We start from the raw sequence: 23,513 nt of genomic DNA, 5'->3' as shown, positions 1-23,513 counted from the left end.
AATTTTTACAAGGGCTTGTATTTCAGTCTCAAAAATAATACATTCCCATAAGGGAGACATCTGTTCAATTGCATCATTTTACAGAATGTAGAATTTCTCAGAGTTCTTAAGTTGATAATATGTGGTAAATTCCTCCATGTATAATATATGAATCAGGATATGATCCTGAAGTTTGTGGGAGGTTTCCTAAAGTTGAAGGTTAATGCAAAGTGGGAACAAGCACCTAACTGTGTTGCTGAGCTTTTTTAATTGCAAAAGTTTTGAATAAAACATAACATAAAGACCCAAACCACACAGTTGAGTAATCCTTTCAGTACTGTTGGGGCAAAGAAGTTATATTACTAAGGATTAAATATGAATAAATACAGCATATCATAAATTGTTATATTTAAACATTTAACATAACAGCTTTACAATACACAGAAAAATTTACTGGAAACTTCCTCTTTAAAAGCACGCAGCTGAAAATACCAAACCCGAATCCCCCAGCAGCAGTGGAAATGCTGGGGAAAGTCTGCCAAAAGGGGGACCTTTGCTGAATACACACTGTTCAGATCACAGCAGGGCCTGTTATTTATACTAGTTAAGTGGCATGGCTGTTTGCTTGGAAATGCAAGCTCTTTAGTGTGTTATAGTTTGGAATATGAAATACCAACTATTAGTGTAGTCCTGCAGTGATAACTCTAATCAACCTGCCAAAGGAGCACTATAGAAATACACTGTTCATTGAACACGAAGTATGACTGGGGAGGAACGAGAATGGTGGATGTTGATCTGACTACACAAAATGTTTCAAAAACTTAAGTCATTTTTAAAGAAGCAAGGCACAAGGGTCCTACTGCTCTCAGCTGCATTATTTCTGGTCCAGAACAGTTGCCTTGAAAAATGTTGATCCACTTTTAAAACCATAAAATCATGAAAGTCAGCTTTGACAAAAGAAGCTGAGATAGTGTACAACTGTTAAAAAAAGAAATATAAAACTAAGTCATGGTACCTTGGTCTTTATTTCTCAGCAAATTCATCCTTACCACAAAGATGGAATGGTTTGCAAAAGGTGAGAATCAGGATGATATTCCACTTATGAGAATACAGGAACTCTGCTAGCTTTTGCTGAAATACCATAAAATATCTATGTCTTACTGGACTCATCCATAACATCAAGAAATCAAAAATGGTAAAAACGTCTACCTTTTGCCTCAAATTTGTATCTACTTTATCAATAATCATGTTCTCACTTCTGGTGCAGAACCTCAGTACTGTGTATTCTTTTTCCATGAACACTGGACCTAAAAAAATAAAAGAAATAAATAGTAAACTTTAAAAATCTATCTGTACTACACAAAAAGTAAAAAAAAGTTCAAAATCTTGACTATGGATACTGTAAAAAATAGATTGACTACAGGTACTTTACTATAGCAGTAAACTGTAAACTAAACTCTTAACTCAGTAAATTCAGTGGACTAACTCAGTAAACTAGCAGTAAACTCTGGGAAATTCTAGGGACAAACTTTGTTCCAAGAAACACAATAAGCTACTTCAAGATTTTTTTCCTTCTGACCACAGTTTACTATAGTTTAAGAGTTTACAGACTACTTGTATAAAAATGAAGATCAAAGAAAATTTATATAAATACATATGGGTGTTAGGTTTAACTTTATTTATAATTTAATTTTTATATGTATTGGGCTTAGATAACCTTCATTAGTAGTACTTGAAATAGGTAAGTAAGAACAAATTACATTTATTCATACTGCATGAGTAATATTGTAGAATGGATAAAGGTACTTAAGTGTTTCTGGCAACAAAATGACCGTGGTAGAGCCCTGACTGCACCAGGTGGCCTTAATGACCCTGCCCAGCCTCACCTGGGGCCCCAGCCACACCCTGCTCACTTAAGCTCAGCCCTGGGTCATTAGTTCTGTTCCTGCGCTGTGATGGAAAAGAAGTAGTTTCTAGCTCAGTCCAGAACCTTGTTGTTCCTGACCTCTGGTTTGTCTTTTTGACTGGACTTCAGACATGCCTTTTCACCCTGAAAGTGCCTGGTGACTTGGACTCTGGGCAGACTGTGTCTGCGCCCTCTCTGACCAGCCTGCTCGTGATGGGATGAAATATGGCCAGTGAGACTCCCTGCCCTGCCAGGTGGGTTATCTCTCTGAGTCCTGCAGAGAGCTGCCAGCCATTGCTGCTCCCTGGTAGCCTGTAACTGAGATTAGAGTCATCTTGAAACCCATAATCACTATTGTTCCTCCCCAATGAATGAGAGCCTTCTCTTAGGGGAAAAGGCTAACATTCACAGAATGGGTGAGGCTGGAAGGGGCCTCTGGAGGTCATCTTGTCCAGCTCTCCTGCACAAGCAGGACACCTAGACCAGGTTGCTCAGGACCATTTCCAGATGGCTTTTGAATAGCTCCAAGGATGGAGATTCCACAGCTTCTCTGGGCAACCTGTTTCTGTGCTTAGCAAAAACTGAGCACTTTATTTCTGCTTTTTTTTAAAAAAATTTTTGTTTTAGTTTAAATCCAGATATTGTTGTGTTTAGAGCTTTGATGCCATGGTTACAGCTGCTTGTTGACTTCCATGTTGATATTTCAGAGATTATTAGGCATAATTGTAAGAATGTCAATTAGTCATTGGTATTATCATGTTTGAACATATAGTGATTACATAGTAATGAAGTAATTTAACATTTCAGAACACTTATAAGGTGACCAGGAGATTACTAATTTGTAATTCTTATGTATTGTAGTTTGCTTTAATTTTTTAGTGTTATGTGTAAAGTAAATAAGTTTTGGGTCATCTATTTATTTTTTTATCAAAAATTGTCTGGTAGGCACTATCAAAATAAAGCCAGTGTTCTAGGATTCTTTATTCTGAAGCAAGGTAATGAAGTTTTTGTTCTTATTTTTTAATGTGTGTTTAGGGGCAAAAAATGACAGATTACATGGAACGTCACAAAAACCAAGGTTGGTGATTTCTTCTTACAACAGGTGCCTGATAGTTTCCAGGACTGAAATTTTGGAATAGGAGTGAAAAAAAGTGCCAAAGACTGAGGAAAAACCTGGATAAAATATCATCACAAAGAATTCCACCAGGATGATAGGGCAATTATGGGACTGAATGTGCAGCTGAGATAATTATTCACCTATTCTAGAATATTGTTTTTGTATTTTTATTTTGTTTCTAGGGAATTGAGGATTCTGTGGTCGTTCTGTCTGTATTGATAGGTTCTTTCTCTTTCTACCTTCTCATCCTAACCAATGACATATGAACCCTTGGGCCAAGTTCAAGTACCTCAAAAATTGGTAGGAATTTTGAGCTTCCCTTAATGAACATTTTGTATGAATAAAAGAAAAGTGGGATCATCTAGCAAAGAAGATTGCTCTTCATAGAATGACTTACTCCTGCTAAAGAAACACTTTAAAAAATAAAAATGTGAAACTACAAACAAAATCAGGTGCAAATAGGCAGTTGAATTACTGTTATTTGTGCAAGTGCTCCTGTTGACCATTGGGCAGCATAACTTACATTAAAATTCAGTGTCCCAGAAGGGATTTATTCAGAGGTTGCTAATTTGAAGTCTACTATAGCTAATAGTTGCAGAATCTTTTCCCTTTTAAAAAAATACTCTTAAAATTTGAAAAATAGTGTTGAAGTCATATGACTTTCATTTGTTGGAAGATTTTCCTCTGGTAAGGTAACACTTTAATTTCTCTTAAAGACATATGCTTTAAATTTTATCTACTAACAACTACATTAATGAAGTTAAAAGTAATGCGGGCATGACTTTTTTGGTACAAACTGTTGATAGCACAGAACAGATTTTAAGCTGTGAAATGGGGAACGTTAAGTGTGTTTAGACATGATGAGACAAATAGTGGTTAGCTAACAGGAAGGAAACCTCTGTAGCTGATTTCTGAAACTCAGGAGTATAGCAGCTTGACTTCTAGAATTTTTTTCTTTTCGTTCTTTCTCATAGACTGTTAGTGCATGGAGAAGACTTCACTGCAAAAGTACTGCAGAAGCAAAGATTTTTTTCATTTTAGTGGCAGTGAGACCAGCTTTTATTCTGTGTGCTTGTGTATAAGAACTGAACAGTGTTTAACTTGACTATTTGGCTTATATATCAATATAAGTTTTCTTTGGTTATGGTCCATGGGCTCTGCCCCTGAATTCAGCTTTGAGTTCTTCGTCTATTCTGTGCTTTCATCTGCTGCTTCTTCAGATTAAAAGATATTATTCAGTATGATTTAAAAAAAAAAAAAAAGTAGTAATGTCACTATTTGAATTATATTTTCATGAGGGCATAGAAGGGCGATAACTTATAATATTCAAATTCTGCCTAATTTTTTGTGTGTTTTAATTTTTATGTGTTGATGTGATAGCATGTGACTGCTTATATTTTTTTATACTTTTCATTACAATGGAAGAAATTGACATGATTTTCCACCTGTGTTAATTTCCACAAAACAGTGTCAAAAAGAATAGAAGAAAACACAGGAGATGGAGCAAAGGAAGACCTAATAACTGAAATAAAACAAACTAATTAACCTCCTGAACACATAGAAATGACTTTTTAGTAGTTATTTTTATTGATCCTTTAAAAACAACTCCATCTGAGAAGAAACTGATAACCAGAAATACTTCGGCTTTTTTCCTATTTTCTTTTTTTTGGGGGGTAAGAATGACTTACCTCAGAGGTGATATCATGTGGATTGCTTTTAGTTTTAAAAAGTCAGGTGATGGTTGACTAATGCTCTGATACAGAAAAATGCTCAAAGGAATTTGAGCCACAGTGGCTTCAGTTAGGAATAGAGTTTTGGTGCCTAGTTTTAAACAACTCCTTCAATATTCTCTCCAGTTTCCTGAATTGGGATAATTTTGCCCTCCAGTGTACTTATTTGTTTTGTATGAACCCTGTTATTAGAGCTAAGTGCAAAATTCATATCCTGTCTCCATAAATATTACAGTATTACAACATTTATTTTTGTCCTAAATTTTAACAAATGTTGCAGTTAAAGTATTTTTATGAATTAAGAGAGTTAAATGTCATTTGGGGGTTCTTAGATTTGTTGAATTGATAAACATACTTCATTAAGAATGAATCTGTTATTGTAACTTTGATTATTGCATGTCTTTATTCTTTTTACTTTTTCTATTATTTTACAAAATGTCACTATTTATGAAAGAAGGATGGTTTCAGTTTTAATTTAGAGAGAACTGCCATGACCCTCTTTTGACAAGATGCAGACTTGTAAACAGTCAAGATTGTTTCATTCTTGCAAATCAGCATTACCTGACTCTTGGAGCACCTGACCTTTGTGATATGCCTGGGTGTGCTCAAGTTGCCATATGGTGCCATTTTATATAATCAGCTCAGAGCAGATTGAAACAGTGTCCAGCTGTTTAGTTTATGATACTTGAATAATTTAGAAGAAACTTCAAGTATTTCTAGAGTTCTAGGTGGTTTTTAATCAACAGTGCCTTAGAACTTGAGTCTTTTTCCTGGAAAACTGTCTGAATTCAATTCTTGTACTGTAGACAGCTGTAGTCAAGAGTTTCTTGGCTTACTGGTTCATCATTGCAACAGTTCCTGTCTTACTTATAATGGCAGTTTTAAACAGTATTTCTTCAAGGTACTATTATAGCTGATGGACTGGTATTGATCAGTGACTGACATTTACTTAGAGCCATATATTCACAGATTCAATACTACTCTATAAACATAAATAACTGTTTGTTTGTGCAGTCAAGTATTTAAAGATACAGTGCAGTGACCCAATGAAAAAAACACTTCAGGGATCACCCTAAAGCGATGTTAATTGGTTAGTAGATAAGCTGAGATGCTGCTGAGGAGGTGTTCAAAAATTCTGTACTTCAAATAAAAATGGAAACCCATTGAAATAGATGCTGCTGTTAAAATTTTACAAAGTACATCCAAATTTTACTGCTTTGTGTTCTTAAATGGGGTATTACAAGTCCTAAACCTGCTGCAATTAGGAACAGTAGTAAAAAACACAGAGCAGAATTTGTTCTTCTGGAGTCACCACTTCATCTAATGGCAGGGCTTTCTTTTTAGATTCTTCTGCTGTCACTTGTTTTTTAGATATGTGAATTGATGACAGTTCCTAGAGCCCAAATTATGTTGTCTTTTGTTCTTCTCCCAGTATATCTGTGATATTGTAGAGGCTTTGACATAAGTTTATGTAATGGTGTTTTTGTTTTCACAATCTTGTCATAGTGGCAAAAGGTGGCAACCCATTGGTAGTACAGTATAATTTAATCATGCCTTTAGTCGTTTGGACTACCAGGTCTTTGCTTTGGCTGTGTGTTTGCTAGGCTTACTCTGGCAAATACTGTGTGCTTGCTTTCAGATAGTAGCTGTTTCCTCTTACATTAAGTCAGGCCACTCTTCACACCTGTGACTAAAGCTAGAAATCTTTGTTCCCTTTCTCTGTTAACTGGGAGTCATGTTAAATGTTTGTATGCTGACTTTACCTTTTCTCCATTGCATATTATTTTTATAGAGTTCTTTGTTGTTTGTGCGAGTATTTCTTTTGAATCGGTGCTACTGCTGTTACCATCTTTGCTGTGCTTGCTCTACTGGTGCTCTTGAAAATGAGGCTAAAATTTCAACAGAACAGATTTTCCTAAATGTCAGACTGGTAATATTTTCTGTAGTGTAGCTTCAATAGGATCAAAGGATTGTTGACACTTGAGCTCCATTCTGAAATGGGTAACTTCATTTATTTATAAGTTTCTCATTGCTTTGTCAAGGATTTGTTCTGAGGCTTGTAGTCATCTTGTGTTTTGTCACATATCTTGGTTATGAGTTAGTCCCTTGAGAATGCCCAGTATCCAAAAGATGAACTAACTGATTTTTTTTGTTGTTGTTGTAAATAACTCCCTACCTTTCTTAGATTGTGATTGCAACTATTTTTTTGTGTTTATGCCACTTGGGTGTTTAAATATTGTGTCTTAATTATCCTGTTCTGCTCAAGTTTACTTAAAAGTAAGGGCCTTAGTATCTGCTTGGTCAGTGACAAGGAACTATTTTGACAATTTTACCTTTCTTTCCCTGGTATTTACTCATGACAGATACTGTGTAGTGTTCTATTTAAACCTCTTTGAGTTTGAAGTCTGGTATAATTTTTTTATAATTCCTTTCTGATGGTTGGTTGTGTTCTAATTTATTTGACGGTATTTAATGGTACAGCATGGCTCAGCACCATTCAGAGCTATGGAATCAGGGGTTTCAACTTTTCCTAATGTCATTATGTTATGTAGCATCTCACGTTTGTTCCACAACAAAGAGAGGTTTTTGGTTTGTTATTTTTCTATAGAATATTCACATCTAACTGAAACATGGATTTCTCATTTTGAAGCTATGTAAACTGCAATCTAAGCACCTGTAGCTATACTTTTTTATTTGCAATAGGATGATGAGTTTTGTGCCAAAAGAAGTGAGCTGTGTAAGATGCAGCCATTTTCCTCTATCAGGTACTCCATGCAGAAGAGTAGAAGAAAATTGAATGCCTATTGGGGAGGCAGTATGTGGAATTACTGGAACCATTTTAATCCTAATTGCTTCCTAGCAGCACTAGCACATCTATAATGATAGATCTAACACAATTGGATACAACAACAATAAAACAAGTAATTCCAATCATATAAGGCTGGCAGTAGTTTTGAGGTCATTTTCTGCACGTTGATCAATAAGAAGTTCACATCATATAATCCACATTGAATTTATTCCTGTAATACATCTTAACTTCAAGTGTAGCAGTGGTTAATTGCTAATCCATATTCATTGAACAGAACAAATGAGGACAGCAAGAGTAGATACTTCATGTACTATCACATCAAATGTGTAACTTCTGAGCTCAGTTTTTCATCCAGATCACTTGTGTTTGTCTAACTTCTGTCCCCATGACTTCAGAAAGTCTTTAGAGATTATCACAGAATTTGACTGACTACAACTGATGCTTTTATTCACAATGCCTAGTATTTGCATAGACATTAATTAGACATTTTGAGTTGTATATATCTTCTTGATTGTAGTTATTGTTGATCATAAGAATGTGCTTGCATTTTAAAAGACTGATTATATTTTAGTAATTACTTCTGCAGAGCACCCATTTAAATCTATATTTCTTTCATCTGTAACGCATTAAACTTCCAGTTGAAACTCCTGGGTTGTTCTTGGCACAGCATGCATTTCATTTTAAGGCTCACCTTTGAGCACAGCATGCTAGGTTTGTCATACGGTTTTTAGGGCTTAGTTGAAAGCCCATTGAGGTCGACATAAAAAAAGTCTCTCTTTGACTAGTCAGCTTTGGATAACTTTCCTGGTCTTCTCCCTTATGTGTATTACTCATAGATTGATCCCAGTTGGGTACAATTTTATTAGGTATTTGCCAAGTAGTTTATGTATTTCAGCAAATAGATTACTTGCCACGTATAGGGATACATGAATCATTTTATGAATTATTCTTGATCGCTATTGCTGTTGCTTGATTTGTAACCAGAATAAAATTATTTTAGTTTTCTACTTGATAATGATTTGAGCTTTTAATTGATGAAAAACAAGAAATTGAATAGAGCAAGCCATAAGAAAATAACAAATATTCTTAACTGTGCAGAAATATTTTTCCTTTGAAGAAAACACAGGTATTTATATAAAGAACTGCATTCTCCAGAAATGATTAAAAAAAGACCGATTTATATGAAATTATGTGGATCTCCGATACTGATCGTGTTTGTGATTCATGTCTTACACTCTTCAGCTTCCATTTTATCAGTACTTCTCTCATTAACAGAAACAGAATTAAATGGAATACTGTTAATGGAATTAAATCCATTGAATACATGTAAAATTAATCCACTAAAATATATTTACAATAAAATATGACATAAACTAGTATTTATGTTTTAAAATTCAAGACTTGATTCCCCAAAACCTAGTGAGAAAAGAGACTTCTTATTTGGACAAAGAGATGAAGAGGAGCTGATTTGTTATGGCCAGATAAATAAGAAAGAAAATGGAATGTTTTGGCTGGGGGTTAGCAGAGCCTTTAAGGATGAGTTTGGTTGGGGTTTTTTTTTGTTTTGTTTTTTTTTTTTAAATAAAACAATGCATTCCCTTCTGAGTTTAAAAGAGCAAACATTTTTCTGGTGGAAATGTTTCTCAGATATTTACCTTTTCTGATACCCTACCATGCTCTAAGTTTAAGAAAGTTTTCTTTCTTTCTATGAGAGAAAGTATCTAATATTTTAAATGATCACAGTATATTTGTATAGTCTGATTAAGGATTAATTTTTACCACCACATACTGTCATCACAAGGGAAATTGCCATGTCCAAACTTGAATTTAGTACATAATTTGGTATGCAATGTAGTTCTATAAATATGCTAGCACATGCCTAAATTGCAATTTTGTTTATGAATCACACGTAATATCTTCCCTGAGCTGGATATAAAGCAAATATGGAAACAAAAATTAACCAGACTTCATTTTATTATGCACTTGGACTAATGTAATAGGAAGTATAATTACATAATATCTCATCCACATCTGTGACAAGATACACATGAGTTGGCAAGCGCCAACTGACTTGATCATAGCAGTGATCTTTGGGGTCAAAGTGCAAGTGGCCAGGTTCTACTGAAAAAGGAGTTCTACAGAAGGCAACCTTGTCTTTGAAAGACAGCAAAAGATCTTGGAGAAGTAAGAGGAGGCCCACAGGCACTTTGTCAGTACATTGTTAAGGAAGATTTTAGAACAGATTTTAGAAGTTTTTGGAAGGGAATTTTTAAAATATTGAAGTGTTGAATATAAGAATCCCTTGTTTGCATAAGAATAGATTTAACAAATTGGAAAATCTACAGTTCATTACTGTAGTACCATGTAGATCGCATGGCCTGCATGTCTTAGTGCTTACTTTTTGAATGAAGCAGATACTTTTTAATACAAAGTTATCCTGTATTTTCACTTGAAATGCTGGTTCTGAGTAAATTTTCCACGAGGCACTTGGATTGCGATTAGGGTGGCTACGTTCCTTTTTTGTGTTTCTTGTCATACAAATTTTTTAATGATTCATTAGCTGTAGGAAGTTTGCTCAGGTTTCAAGACTAGATGGATATCTAAACATGTGCTATAGTTCAGTCAATACCACAGAACAAACCACAGAAGTCAAACTACATGATTAAAATGGTTCCTTTGTCTTCAAATCTGTAAAAAGGTTAATGAATTTGTAATAATACAGCGTTCTGACTGGACTTGAGTTGGCATAACTTGAATTTAGCAAATGAGAAGACCTTACATCCATCTCTCATTGGAACAGTGAGCTTATTGCTCACGTTGTGCACTTTGCCTCAAAACTACACACACAAATATTCTGTCAACATAAAATCTACATTGTCTAGGGATGGGGTGTTGGATAGAACAATATTTTGTATTTCAAAAGGATATAAGTGTTTAGCATCGTTGTGATCAAGAGGAATCACTGTATAACAAAAGTTTTAACTTCTGTTTATTACCATTTCCTCCTTCTTGGGGCATGTGAACCCTGCAAATACTTATAATTATGGAGCCTGTGTTGAAAAATTGGTTTTAAATGAATGGTACTTTTCATACTTAACAGAATTTCAAGTTTATTTTACTTTCTTTTGACAAGCATGCAGGAATTCCCTGAAAGCAGACAATATAATACAGAGAGAAAGTCTAGTTTATGAACAGAAGTTTTTATTAGACTTCTGGACTGCTGTGAAGAAAATTATTGCTAACTTCAAAAATTATAACCTAGACTTTTCAAAATTTCAGTGAATTTTGACTTGACTGTGTTTGTTTTTGAGTGAAGAGATGGAAACACATGTTCTGTGGTTTGAAAATACAACAAATATGTTGCTCACTTTAAGTAGAAGTAATTTTGGGGGCAGGAGACTGACATGCAGGATTCATAAAAAGATACATTTCTTTTTCCTTCTCCTTTTCTTGTTTGAAAAGGACACTGAATTTACACTTCCACTATAGTGCATGAAATGAGACTCTTACAATAAGTTATTCATTCAAATATTCCTTGTTTTTAATGACTATCCATACTGTTAGAAGATACTGAACATATAAATGAAGAAAATTACAGAACACTAAAAAAGTCAATATAAGACAGTTTGCTGTTAACTTTCTCAGAATATATGAAGCATATGTTGCCTTATCTGATTTGTTGTGCTCTGCACTAGCTATGAACTTTACCACAGGAAAAAATACAATATAAATTAATTCTTATGGAAGTGATAATGAGGCTAGAATGTATTACAAAACTTGTCCACATTTCCATAAAACTATCTAGTGTGACTATAATTGACATAATATGATAATATATTTGTTATAGTCTATTGAAAGGTTTGCTTTCTATCTTCTGAATGACTATATTTGAGAAAATACTATTATTAGATTAGGTGCTTTTATTACCACCATTAGTAGGATTCCCTTGAAAACTATCTGTAACACCTACTTTTCTTGATATTACTCTGGGACATTACTTTTCATATTACACTGCACTGTAAACAAAATAAGCAAAAGTTTGAACTTTCAGATTTCAAACCCTGCATGTCCTCTTTGTCCTTTTCTTCTTGCATTGAGATGTAACATGTGGTTTCAGTTTAGCTGAGTGATGTGCTTTGATGCCAGGCTCTGCCCTTGTGAAATTCTGGTAGCTTTGCTTTTGGAATCTAGCCTGTGCTATATGCTCCAGGGAACAGTGAAAACCACCATACTTGTGCTTTTAAATACCTTTTGTGATGTGATAATATTAATAATATAGTGATAAAGGTCCACGTGTTTGGCCTTGCCCTTTTCTGCATTCATCAGTGTCAAAATTATATTTTTTTTCCTTTCCTGGTAGCTTCCTGTTTGTTTCTAACGTGTTCCTTAAAGATAAACATTGATTACTGGGCATATCAGACTTTGTTTATACCTACCAAAATGGTATATATTCTCGGTTCTTGTCTTTCTCAGAAGACACTTTCATAATGGCATTAAACCCAGCATGCACAACAAAGTGTGTGACCTGCATGTAAATTGTCCAATATGAATTAAGAATACAATCAACACTTTGGTGGCTCTGCAAATTAAAAAGTGTAAACTGTCTTCAGACCTTGGCAAAACATTTGTAATGAATTGGGCCCTTGACTTTACTTTGAGACATTCCTACATTAAAAGATGTTGCATTTTTATTTATAGCTACTCAGTGGAACACAATGAGATGATGAGCTAAAATTCCACTAAGGGGAAAAAAAAAAAAGGTTTAATGGGTTACTACATATTTACAATGAGATTTGAAAACAAGTGTTTGCCTGATTAATTCTGTGGGTAGGAAGAAGTACTTCAGTATTTTTTGTTCTGAACCTGCATCTCTGGTGAATGCAATTAAAAGCAATGGGCAAAATGGTGTATAATTGGTGTAAAGAGTAGCTTTTATGAATTACAGATTTCTGCTTGAAAAGAAAGTCTTTATATCAGGTCTGCATGTTAAGCAAAATAAGTTTTTAAGATTTTTCATTTTGTCAAGAAAAAAAGCACAGTGAATTTAGTATGACCCAAAACCTCTTCCTCTTACTCCGGTATTTCTGTTTCCTTTTCCAGTGGGCCAACTGAATAAGCATACATCTTTAATGGTAACTACAGTAGCTCTGTTAGCTTCAGTAACATCTTTGAGAAATGTACTAATTCCTATAGCAGAGTAAGAAAGATATTTAGAGGTCAAAGCTAGTGAGAAAACCAAGATCAGTCAGAAAATAGGATGTCAGAATCTAATGCCAGATCCTGGAACTGTCATCATAGAATGGCTTGAGCTGGAAGGGACCTTAAAGATCATCTAACTCCAGCCCCCCTGCCATGGGCAGGGATGCCACAAGTTGCTCAGGGCCCCATCCAACCTGGCCTTGAATGTTGCCAGGGATGGGGTGTCCGCAACATCTCCAGGCAACCTGTTCCAGTGCCTCACCACCCTCATAGTGAAGAATTTTTTCCTAACATCTAATCTAAATCTCCCCTCTTTCATCTTGAAACTGTTCCCCCTTGTCCTATTGCTATTTGCCCTTACGAAGAGTCTCTCCCCCTCTTTTATATAAGCCCCCTTTAAGTATTGGAAGGCCACTATAAGGTGTCCCCAGAGCCTTCTCTTCTCCAGGCTGAACAACCCCAACTCTCTCAGCTTGTCCTCATAGCAGAGGTGCTCCAGCCCTCTCATCATCTTAGTGGCCCTCCTCTGGAACCATTCTAAAAGGTCCACATCTTTCTTGTTCTGAGGGCTCCAGAGCTGGACACAGTACTACAGGTGGGGTCTCACAAGGGCAGAGTAGAGGGGGAGAATTGTCTCCCTCGACCTGCTGGCCACGGGTCTTTTGATGCAGCCCAGGATAGGGTTGGCTTTCTGGGCTGCTAGTGCACATTGCTGGCTCATATCCAGCTTTTTGTCCACCAGGACCCCCAAGTCCTTCTCTGCATGGCTGCTCTCAATGAGTTCTTCTCTCAGTCTGTACTCATGTCTGGGATTGCTTCAACTCAGGTGCGGGACCTTACATTTGGACTTGTTGAACCTCATTTGGTTCATATGGGCCCACTTGTCAAGCTTGTCCAGGTCCCCCCATCCTGTCCTTCAGGTGTGTCAGCTGCACCACTCAGCTTTGTGTCATCTTCAGACTTGCTGAGGGTGCACTCTATCTCACTGTCTATGTCATTGATAAAGATATTGAAAAGAACTGGTACCAAGACGGAGCCCTGAGGGACACCACTCGTCACCGGTCTCCACTTGGATATAGAGTCATTGACCACAACTCTCTGGATGTGTTCATCTAGCCAATTTCTTATCCATCGAATAGTCCACCCTTCAAAGTTTTACTCAAAAGGATTTTTGCTGATCTTGTGCTATTCCCATACAGTACAGGATATATGAACAAGCTTTTGCAGTAGGTTTTATGTTACAGTGATGATGGTTGGTTGAGGCCTATGTTGTGTTCTTTCCCAAGTCTGCCTTGTTTTATAATACCTGGATCTTACTGAAGAAGTAAAGGAACAATTGATGGGTTATTCTTAGTCTTATATGGAACCTAAGGACACTTGAATTGTTGATATACCAGAAAACATGAAATTGAGAATACAGCTGGCACACTTCTAACTATGGTTACTCTGAGGTAAATATTTCTTCAGCTTGTTTGAAACTATAATGCTCAATAAAACCAATGGATTTCTAAAACATATTATTTTGATGTATTAGAAACAAATATCTTGGTGATTCCTTATGAGAAAAATTATTTGCCAGCTCTCATTCTAGGTATATAAAAGACTATATACTACTAGCTGTGGTACATCAAGATTTGACATTTCAGCCCCTGTCTTACATAGAGGATTTTTGTGGCATAGCTAAAAAACTATTTTTTTGTCTCTGACTGAAAACAATCACAAATGTGATACTCTAGTAGAATATAATGGATTATAGGAATTATTAGTGTATATAGAGATGAAGATCTCATCTCCCATTGACAGTGAGCCATAAGTTCCTATTTAGACCTGTTTCAAATGGAGGCCCTCTACAAAGAGGAATGCAATTGTAAGCATGCATACGTTGTAAGCAGCTGATAGAATGATGTACCTAAATGTGCCTTTGTATGTACCTACATCTTGATGTGTTCTTTCCAAATTTCTTTGTATGTTTTCAGGGAAATCAATTCTTTTTAGAGGGAAAAACACAAAACAAAACAAAAACAACAACAGCAAAAAAACCCAAAACAAAACAAAAAACCACAAAAAATGAGTCAAGGCATAACTGGGAAAAGAATCTGCTACTGCAGCAAAGGCTAATCCTAAGTAATGTATTTAATTGCCTAAATAAATATTAAATGTACATGGGTGGAAGAAAGTGCATAAATTATGTCATTATTAACATGCACAGGTTTTTGACAACATCTTCTCCTTAGCCTTTTAAGGGGGAAATATATAAACTGGCCAGTTCTATGGGGCTGCTTTTTCTTTATCAATTAAAGGATGTCCTGAATGTCCTTTCTGTGATGAAAGAACTTTTGCTCAGATTCTTGTGTTGTCCAGCTTTTTGTGCAAGCCAGTCTCTGTTTTTCTGTGTCAGATATTAGCATGAAATTCTTTGTGACGTACAATTTTCTTTTCACTGAAGAATTTCATATACTTTTTATCTACTGTTTTCTAAACAGAAGTCTCATTTAATTAGAGCTTTTGAATTCTGCATGACCTTGCTTCACTCTTTCTAAATATTTGATGTACTTTTTATAATAATCTTCAAAATGTTCTTAATAGAACACTAAAATCTGAGTAGTAATATAATTTCCTTTGATTTATATTTGCTTTTTTATTTATTGTAAATATTTTAGACAGTCATGCTTTTGTACACTATAATGCTTTTACCGCAGTTAAGCTCTATGTCAAGACTCTTTGGTTGTTTCTCTATCAGCATAATAAAATCATAAGAAGTAGGACTCAAAGGAACCTCATTACATGATTTAGCAGATCTTCTGTTCCTTGGTGCAGGAACACCATTCTTGACAGGTGTTTGTATGGAGTCTGTACCAAAAGATTCATATAGTCTCCTCAAGCTGTCTGGTCTAGTACTTCATTAAATACTAGAATATTAGAAACATTGTCTATTACTTCATTATTAGAAATTTTATTGATGTTTGAAAAGCCCCCAGACTTTCTTACTGCAACTTTTTTGCATTGTTTTTTCTCTTCTAAGTGATGAAGGAGCATGTACCCTTTTCCCTCTTGCAGAAACACTTTCTGTTTGTGAGCACTGTTGTCGGTTTCCTCCATATCTTTGTTCGCTTTTTGTTTGATACAGTCAAAACTACAGTAAGAAGCTACAATAGTCACAAAATGGCAAAATGGAAGGATTACTTGAGTGTCTCTATCATATGATTGAAATCAACGTTTTCTAAATAGCCCATTTCTTGTTTTGGATCCCCAGGATTTGTACTTGTTCAGTTCCTTACCCTAAACTGTTTTGTCTCAGCAACTTGTGCTGAGTTTTCTCTGCTTCTCTGACTGCTCTGTTCACCTTCCGCAGAGTCGGCAGCCCACCCTCCCCGTGCCACTCTGCCCGACCCCTGTTTTCTACAATCAGCAGATTTTCTTTCTCCTTGCGTGTTGTTTCTCTGGAGTCACTGATTAAATAAATCAAACAAAAGTGGTCTGGTATTGATCTTTATAGCATGCTGATAGTATTTTCCCTCTGCTCTGAAGTGAATTCTTTTATAAGCACTTGTCTTTAATAACCGAGCCAGTCCGTTATCCACTCAAGCAGCTCAGCAGCGCCAATATTATAATCATTCTCCCCCTACGCACAACATTGTATCAGATTACTCAAAGATCAAGTGAAACATGTCTATGACTCTGTCTTGCTTAGTGCTTTTGTCCTTGTTGTATGACCCAGCGAAAAGTCCCTTCTCAAATGAATCCTTGAAGGCACCGCTCTGTCATTTCTTTGTGCATTTGCTTTTAAATTCAGAATAAGATAAATAAGCATTTGTTCCTTTTACATTGCATAGCTTACAGTTTTCTTTCTTCTTTTTTTTTTTTTTGCAAGTGATATTTTGCTTAATGCAGAGAAAGAAAAATAAAAGGATTTGTTTATTTGTTCTTTGAAAGAGTCAAAATATCAGGGAAGGAGCAGCAGTTTCACCACATATCTCTTTTCTAGTATAATGGCTTAGAGGCAGTAGGTAGGAAACAAAAGCTATTGATGTGGAATTCAGATTTGTGCTGCAAAGCTAAACCCACACCTTTCTGGGACATAATTCTTCTGCCAGTAGGAAAAGGAATAGAAAACTTGTAGAAATTCTTATTTATGACTATAGTAGACTTAGGTTTGGTCTTCGCAACAACAATGGTAGCCTATTATATTTATGTATGTGTAACAGATATATAACCACAAAGCTATAACTGTAGGCTATGCATTTATGTGAAAACACTGTAGCTTAATATCTGATAAACTGCCCACTCACGTTAATTAAATTCCTTAATCAGTCCAGGAGCATAACTAAGCCTGACATTTCCAAAATAAAAGCAAGCAACTACTAAACCCAAGAGATTGAACAAAATGCTCTTCAGCTAGTACTACTTCAATACATGCCTAGATGTGGATAATGATGCAAGGGAAAAATTGCTCTTTGATTCACCTTAAAGTGTAGTCTAAATTTTCAGGTGTTATTAATGACTAAATGATATTCCAGTTTGAGATCTCTTGAAGGTTGATTTTTAAGAAATGTTGTCCTTGCTTTAAGGAGTATTTGTCCTTTCTGAAATCAAGCCCTTTCAAAACACCTTCAGTTAGAATACAGAAAGCTGAGCACTGATCCTCACCAGTCACCTGCTTAAACTGTGGTACGGTTACTGCTAATTACGCAGGTGGAAAAAGGATCTGGCATCAAATGTGTGTTGCAGGATACTATAATATACCTGGTGACCAGAATATTCTGATGATATCTTTTAACATATTTTTCCATGATTGTTATGTAGCTCTGTAGTGAGCAGGATTACAATGAACTAACTGGGAAACAAAAATTGTATGCCAGTATGTTATTGGTTGTTGAGTATTAACATTGCTAACACAATTTAACAGTGCAAATTTAGTTTATTAATAGACTAAGGGTAGTATAATATTGGCTAGAATAGTCTAAAGTTATTTTCTATAGCCTGTCTTCTGTGTTCCTTTTCTGTCACTGCAATTGATTCTATGAAATGAAGACATTTTCTGCGTACTGTACCAAACCAAATCATATTACAGAAAGCAGAATGCAGTTAAATGAGAGTTAAATTACTCTCAAATGACAAGGAAATGTTCAGCTATAAAATGTGTTGTGAGACTAATGCATTCTTCCAAGTCAGAATGCTGGGGAAGGAAAAAAGTCTAGGCTTGTAAAATAAAAACGCAACTGTAATCTCCAGAGAGGTAGATTCTAGGAGAATCTGGGAGGAGGGCCCTAGTTGGCAGCATTTGGACAAGTGAAGTTCTAATGGAAGCAATAAGAATAATGGAATAAACAAATGGTTGATGGTCAAAGTTTCTAATTCATGATCTTCCATGTCCTGTGGCCTGGTTTTAGCCTGAGGCTCTGCTCCCAGGAGCTCCTCACTCACAATGGCCTCTTTGGGAATGAGCTCTGTGCAGAATACTGAAGTTGCTTGCATGTGGTATGTGAGCAGGGCTCTGGAAAGCTCTGGGGTTTTGACATGTTGCCAAAATCAAGTTTTATAATTGAAATCACAGATGGGAAATCATGACTCTGTATTTTATAGCTGCCAAATCTAAATGGCATTTCATAGGACCAGCAAAATACATTTGTTCAGCGACCCCAAAATTACCTTTAAGCCAAAGCCCAAAGCTTTGTTGGAAAGGTTGTTTTAATAATCCTAATATATAAAATTAAATCTAAAAATTTTCTCTTATGTGAAGCATTAGGTGTCTTTCATACGAACTGCTACCTGTTCTCAGATTCCCATTTGCATCTTCATTCTTCTCAGCACAAGTTTGCTATCTTAAGCATCATAGGACAGGTCAGTATTAAGAAAAGACTTTATGTATTGGAGATGCAGTGCTTTGCAGAATCTTCCTATTGCATTTCATGAGAGCTGGAGGAAGTTCTGGGTCAGAAAGGATGATTTGGAAGCAAGTGCAGAGACATGTGAAAAAGCTGATAAACGGTTTGTCCCTGCCAGGCTTACTGGTAGGACAAAGGCTATGCAGCAGTGATGTGAAAGAGAAGGCAGATTAGTGAGCACGTGGAATACTGCGTTTTCCTTGGAAGAACTGATTCCTGCTGATGAAGTGGAAAAGGGGAGGTCAGGAGAATTACTCAAAGAGAAAGGTTGATGAAAGCTGTGAGGGCAGGAATCAAGCATAATTCTGGAGGTCATATTCTTTCACGTTTTCACATAGTTATTAATGAATCCAATAGAGATGGAAATTTAAATCAAAGAAGCAAACAAGATGATTTTTGAGAATTTTACCTGAGAAATTTTGTTGGGCAAAAGCATCAAAGATGAGTCTAAACCCAGTTGTATGGGAGGAGACAGGGGTGGACCAGATGGTATAGTCTCAGGTATAAAAATTCAATAATAATGAAAAGAAGTGATAGTGGTAAAGTATGGGAGGGGAGGGGAGAGGAGCCTTGGTTTGTTCTGGCATTCACTTCTCATGTTTTAAGTTGATGGAAAGAAGTGCAAGAGCAGTATACAGTATATCTGTACAATATAACTAATTTTACATCTTTCTGCTGTTAATACATTAATATTTATTTTTCTTATCAAAGCAACATGGATATTCTTTCCCTTGAAACCATTATAAACTTTAATAAGACTGATCTCTGATTAGCAAAATACAAGTCTCATAACTCAATAGTACAGGTCTAATCTAGCAGTTTTTGTTAAAAAATCAGTAGTGTTACCATTTCATGTTTTATGAGCTGAAATAGTCACATCTTTTACATATAAATCTTTTTACGTTACAAAGTTGAAACAGTTGTCCAGGAAAACAGTAACTTTTATAGTAATCAGAATAAAAATGAATTAATTCTTTGGAGGAACATATTTGTTATCCCTAAAGTAACCCTCTTTGAATTTCTCTCAAACTTTTGGTTCAGCTTTTGATAGCTACTGTCAATCAACATCCATCATCTTGTGGCCAACCTAGCTGGCAAGCAGTTGTGCTTGCATCTGACACAGATGCTACCCACTTCTATTTGGCTTATGTGAAAAGAATACATTAGACATCTGCTACAATGTTTGATTGATTTATCATGCAGTGTAAAACTGCTTTAAAAACATGCTGAAATCCTTGGTAATGTTCTAGGAAGTTAAACTTAGATCCTCATTGTTCTTACTTTTCTGAATTACTTATGGAAAATAAAACAAACTGATTCAGGATATAAATTTTATATATATCCTGACAAGGAACTATTTTATTATGTGCTTTGTTACTCATTATTAATTAATATAGGTTTAAATAGTAACTTCATGGTCTAGGATGTAACTTCATGGTGAAAGCTGTGAAACAAGGTGTGGACACAGAGCGATTTGGCTTTTGAGGCAGTATTATAAAAGATATGACCTACTGTATTAATTCTTATTTCAGAGAGGATTCAGGGTTTTGAGACAATAGGAGTTCTTTGGTGTTGGTTGGATAAGACAAGCAGTTATTTCTCTGTACTGTAATTAGAATAAAAAAGGAATGAATTCTTTAGAGAAGCATGTGCTGCTTATCTCAAGAAAAGCAGTGGCACAAACCCCTTCCACTAAACATTAATGCAAACTTTCCAAATCCTCAGCATTGATGTAAATCATTGAAATGATGCAATTTACTTCAGTGTAAATTGCTGAGCATTTTGAGGTTCTGGATGTTATTAGGTGTATGCTGATATAAACACAGTTTAACTGAAGTCAAGTCAGGCACTTTTAGAACCCTCTGATTATATGCATGTTGAAATCCTATCTAGTACCCTAATATTTATGCATACATTTTATTCCTGCCAAAGTGACAAGCTTTCCACAAATTCTGGAAAATCTCAGTACCCAAACCCATTGGTTATATTTTGGCCCAGTGAAAACTGATCCCCTGATTTCTTGATAGGCAATTTCACTTACACTGTTAGGCTGAGGTGGGGCGGGAGAAGAGTGGCATAGAATGATATGTCCTAAATCAATAGCCTGAGTTTTTAATAAGTAGTATTTGTTCACTTTGCACTTCTGAAAATTAGACATGTAGAAAGCTAAATTGAGTCCAACATTATAATTTTTATACAGTTTTTAACTGTCAGTACAACAAATGAAAGGCAATAAAATACTTTATTTTTCCTGACTGATATGAAAAACCAAGCAAATAGAAGAACTATTTTTTAATGATCTGTTAAAATGAATAATGGATCTGTTTATCAAGGGTTTTTTTGGCATGGTTTTGTTTTGCAAAGCAATTTGCTTTCCTACTATTTCTACTGTAAGTATTTCATCAATGATGTGATATTAAAGCAATAGAAAATTTGGAAGAGCATTAGGACTCTTCTCTAAGAAAATTATTCAGATGATAATACTTTTGCCAAATGGCTGCTTCTGTGCTGATGCTTTACACAATTCACTAAAAATAACAGCAATTAAGTTGTCCTTGAAACTATTTCCTATCAATATTTTCATATGCTTTTTTCTAACTAATAAGCAATAAAACTACCCCTGGGGTTCTTTTGTCACCACAGATGGGATGCTAGGATTTGGTCCAGCCAAAGTAGCACAACCCTAACAATACTACAGTTTTCTAGCGCTTAAAGGAGAACGTGTAGATGTCTTTGACTAGACTCACGGTGGTGTAGTAATGCATTGTTTTTCACCTAGATCTGGGGTGAGGAAGTATGCTACTGATCACTTTTGGGGGCCAACTCTGGCCATCAACTTTTTTTCCAATGAGGAATTTAAAAGATTTGTCTGGTGGCTGATTATTTCTTAAGAAATTTCAGTTTAACACCTTCACTAGAATTCACCAGTAATAAGATTTTGGTAAATAAAAGAAAGTCTAACTGTTTTTAAATGCATAATCCTGTATTTGTCCAATGATGTTAAATGAGAATGTCTGTGATCAGTTTTAATCACTATAAATATTTGGGTGACTTAGGAGTACATTTATAATCCAGCACATTGGCAGAAGCCTCACAGGCTGACTTGACAATTGGTTATGTTGAAGGAACAGATAGACACTTGTGCAGACTTTCACGCTGTTAGGGCACACAGATAGTGTGACACAGTACATAAATCAGAACCTTCAGATGAAAGATTGGCCAGCTCTTACACCTGACGTTTGGTGATATATTTAATCTAAAAGATCTTTTTGACATATCGGAAGATGGTGACTTGTTGAGAATTTTAAGTGGAAGAAATGGAAGCCAAGATAGCTCCATTACATTCTGAAGAGGTGGTGGAACTTGCTGCAAGTGCTCTCTGTGGCGGAAGAAAAATAGGAGAGAAATATATAAAGGATATGGCATACATACTCTATTTCTTAGCTGCAGTCTGGTCTTTGGTGTTGATTAACGTAATCTTTGCAATACTTGCTTTGCACTTTCCAAATCCATGTATCCTAGCCACTTCTTTAAATGCTGCTATCGTGCTTCTTCTGAATCTGCATAGACTGCTGCTGTTTGGAGAAAGGGCCTATTTTCATCACCTGCTCTTAAAAGCTGTTACAGTCCCAGCAGATTGTCCTGACAGTAACTCCATCCTTTGTTTGCCATTGAGAGAAACACAAAGCTCTTTCTCCACTTACACAGTCTTCCCAGATCATTATGGAATATAGGTGGCCTAAAATCACTGAAGCAAGAGATATTATTTAGTGTAGTCTCATTTAAATGGTGGCTTTATTTCCTTCATTTCTTATGTTGGCCAGTAATTAATTTTTGATGCAGCTCTTAGCACTCAAGTGTATTAGCTGCTTTTGGTTCGCTAGTCTTCCTTGAACTTTATGCTGGTTTCAGATGCACAACTGCTTCCAAGTGTGAAAATACTTTGTAAGGAACCTTTGCCATTACAGTTCACTCCCCATCTTGATTTTATATAGCTCAAATGTACTGGTGTTTTGGCAAGTGTGCTGAGCTCAGAGGTGTGCGTGTGTATGTATTCATGTAGCACGTGAGGGATGAGGCCTGTTGGACTGTGCCTGTTGGGTTATATAAGGGATAGGAAGAGATTTATTTGATTTCTGTTATGTTTTATTGACTAGTGGTTGATGTACACCTGATAGGCAAGGGGGCAATATGTGACCAAAATCAATTGATTTTGGAATGATTTTTCTTTTTATTTAAAGTGATAGCAAGTGTGCTTAGACACAGAGTTTTTCTTTTCCTTATATAAAATCTAGGTAAGTAAATACTTCTAGAGAGGACTTTACTAAGTGAAGAGTACTGAGATTGAAACAAACAAACAAACAACAAACACCCCACCACCTCCCCCTCCAACTTCAGTGTTCTGTTTCAGTTTCAATCTACATCAAATGGTAAATCTTTAAGACTACATCCAAAAATAACAGCAAATAAATAGCTGGCCACTGCTGCTGTCCTGCTGTCTTGTCAAATCCTTCCTTTCCTGTAACCAGGGACAGGCTGATTCTTGCCCCAGCCTTATTTCAGGAGCAAGCTTTACAAATGTTGCCAGAGTGCACCTGACATAAATCCTTTAAAAATAAAAAAAAAAAAGGAGACAATACTTACCAAATTACACTTCGCTGACTATACTGTTTGTTTGGCTATTAAGCCAGTAAAAGGATATTCCTGACTGGGAGTGGGGGGAGATGGAAATAGTGGGCCAAAATAAATATGCCATCTTTTATTGCTTTATACTAGAGACTCTCTTTCTACAAAAGTGAATATTCATTAATTGTTCATGAATATTTGAAGGGATGGTATATAATTTGTATACACAAAACCAAGTCCAAAATTTTCATATTTTGTTTTA

General features: G+C 35.7%; 1 long non-coding RNA gene across 1 annotated transcript in view; it reads left to right on the top strand.

Annotated features, from left to right (window-relative positions):
* Positions 1-1,944: 1,944 nt before the first annotated feature.
* LOC148051052 (uncharacterized) overlaps positions 1,945-23,513 on the top strand; it is a 59,858-nt gene continuing 38,289 nt past the window's right edge. The window contains exon 1 of the long non-coding RNA XR_015700726.1: positions 1,945-2,139. This is a non-coding gene — a long non-coding RNA (uncharacterized LOC148051052). The remainder of the gene's footprint in view (positions 2,140-23,513) is intronic.

This window comes from Nipponia nippon, unplaced genomic scaffold (genome assembly GCF_047370975.1).
Source record: "Nipponia nippon isolate SJK-2023a ecotype South Korea unplaced genomic scaffold, ASM4737097v1 scaffold_7, whole genome shotgun sequence".
Lineage (NCBI taxonomy): Eukaryota > Metazoa > Chordata > Aves > Pelecaniformes > Threskiornithidae > Nipponia > Nipponia nippon.
Note: the sequence above shows the minus strand (reverse complement) of the source record. Positions and strands in the feature narration are given on the sequence as shown.